General features: G+C 34.8%; 1 pseudogene; it reads left to right on the plus strand.

Moving 5' to 3' along the window:
* The first annotated feature begins 243 nt into the window (after positions 1-243).
* LOC118518385 (small ribosomal subunit protein eS24 pseudogene) lies at positions 244-748 on the plus strand (annotated as a pseudogene).
* Positions 749-2,524: the final 1,776 nt, after the last annotated feature.

The following is a 2,524-nucleotide window of genomic DNA, read 5'->3' on the forward strand; positions in this document are numbered from 1 at the left end:
AGGTTAACCTTGAGAGGATTAGTAAAAATCTAGGTTAAAATATTAAGTTATTCAACACATAAATATATATCTGTAGACATCCATACACACATAAATCAAACACATACATGAAATATATATAATAGACATAATATGTATATATGTAAATATACATATTTACATATGTAAATGCACACATATATAATTTAATGAGTTAGGCCACTCTATTTTATTTGGGATTTTTAAAAGATAAATGTACTTTAGCCTTGGCCGCCATCATGAACGACACAATAACTATCCGGACCAGGAAGTTCATGACTAACCGACTACTTCAGCGGAAACAGATGGTCATTGATGTTCTTCATCCCAGAAAGGCAACAACAGTACCTAAGACAGAAATTCGGGAAAAACTAGCCAAAATGTACAAGACCACACCAGATGTCATATTTGTGTTTGGATTCAGAACCCATTTGGTGGTGGCAACACAACTGGCTTTGGCATGATTTATGATTCCTTGGATTATTCAAAGAAAAATGAACCCAAACACAGACTTGCAAGACATGGCCTATATGAGAAGAAAAAGACATCAAGAAAACAGCAAAAGGAATGCAAGAACAGAATGAAGAAAGTCAGGGGGACTGCAAAAGCCAATGATGGTGCTGGCAAAAAGTGAGCTGGAGATTGGACAACAGAAGGAGTAAAGATGCTGCAGTGGCTTTATCTGTGGTGGTTGTGCAGATTTTTCATGAGAGGATCAATAAACTAAGAATGTTAGTGTGAAAAAAAAAGATAAATGTACTTTAGCAATGTTACTAATAATAACATTTATTGAGTTTATTAGTAATAGATTCTTGAGGCTATAGTTAATGAGCTGTTATAATGTCAGTGACTAAAATGGATCATGTGTGGGGAAAAACAGATACAACTCTAAGCGAACTCTAAGCTTACATTTATTATTATAAGATTATAAACCAACAGTTCTTGGAGCCAGTTAAAAGCAACCAAAAAAAAAAAAAACCCAAAACACTGATATTACAGAAATGCTTTTTGATGTTTTCAAGATAGATTATAAATACGTATTTTAGATATCAAGACAGATAACACATTGAACTTAAATAAAATTGTATGATAACTGGTCTGTAAATATTCATTAATACGCTTACTTTTCTATCCAAACAAGCACTAATTGTTAAGTGCTTTGAATTCTCAAAAGCATTTGTGTCCTGTCAAGTTTTCTGCTATTGGCATGTGGCATATGGTGTTAATCAAATTTCATCAAGGCTAAATTAAAGATATTTATGGCTTATGATTATAATTTTACAAGTGTGAAACATCTGCCAGAAGCCAGGGAGATCAGCGGAAGATTTGTGTGTAAAACCATAAGAATGGATGAGATAACTCAAGAAGTATAAAGAGAAAGGAAGGAAGGAAGGAAGGAAGGAAGGAAGGAAGGAAGGAAGGAAGGAAGGAAGAAAGGAAGGAAGGAAGGTAGGTTGGTTGGGATGGTCGGGAGGGAAAGAAAACTCAGTACTGGAACCTGAGGAGCTTCATCACTGTAAGATATTGGGTAAGTACAAATGTCAAATGAGGTGGGAGGAAAACCCCAAGAAACCAGTGTGATTTAATCCAAGATAAAATCATGAGATAGTCATCCTCCATATTAAATAAACAGTTGAGCAAAATGAGGACAGAAGACTATACCAAAATGTAAACGGTGGTCTCCAAGATTTCATTCCCTGAGATGGAAAGTCTATGGAACTTCCCCTAATTGACAATGGGGAAAAGCCAGATTGCTGATTGAGTGCAGGATGTTGGCTTCCCCAGTTTAGTTCAGTAGGTGAAGACACTTTTGATCCTGCCTGCAGTGCAGGCACAGTTAGCTGTTTGCCTATGCTGAAGAGAGAAAGCAGAGACACCTGTGCAAATGAAAACTAGGCCTGATAACTGACTTTTGACATAATCACTAATATATCAACTTCATATCTGAATTATATAACAATCTTCTCCAGGAGGGAATAATTTATGTCTTGGGACAATTTCTTAACCTAGCAAAATGGAATAAAAATTTCAATAGTTCTTCATTATGTATAAGCTAACCTCTATTTCCCAAAGACGAGGAGGTTCAGAATTGATGATGGGCAAACTAAGGCAAAAAAAAAATTTGGTGACTTTAAGGAAAAATTTCAAATTACTCATCTAGGAGACAATTTGGCATCTGAATCAACATAAGAGAATGGATAAGGAAGAAAGCTATATATATCGCCCATCTATTAAATATTAGTTACGGTTACTGTTAGAAACTTTATAAATATATTATTTATTTTAAAACAGTTCTGCAGTGTAGCTGAGGGCTAATAATATGTTGCTATTAAAAAGAGCTTAAGAAATTCTCATGACAGGTTTTTCTCATAAAATATGATGAGTCAGGATCACATATAGTTTTTTGGAATATAAATTATATTTCACTTGTCTCTCCAAGTGTTTCCTCCATAGGACATCATGGTACTCTTCCATTGTAACGTGCAGTGTGATTACTCTGACAAAG

This window comes from Halichoerus grypus, chromosome 4 (assembly GCF_964656455.1).
Source record: "Halichoerus grypus chromosome 4, mHalGry1.hap1.1, whole genome shotgun sequence".
In the NCBI taxonomy this organism is placed as follows: Eukaryota; Metazoa; Chordata; class Mammalia; order Carnivora; family Phocidae; genus Halichoerus; species Halichoerus grypus.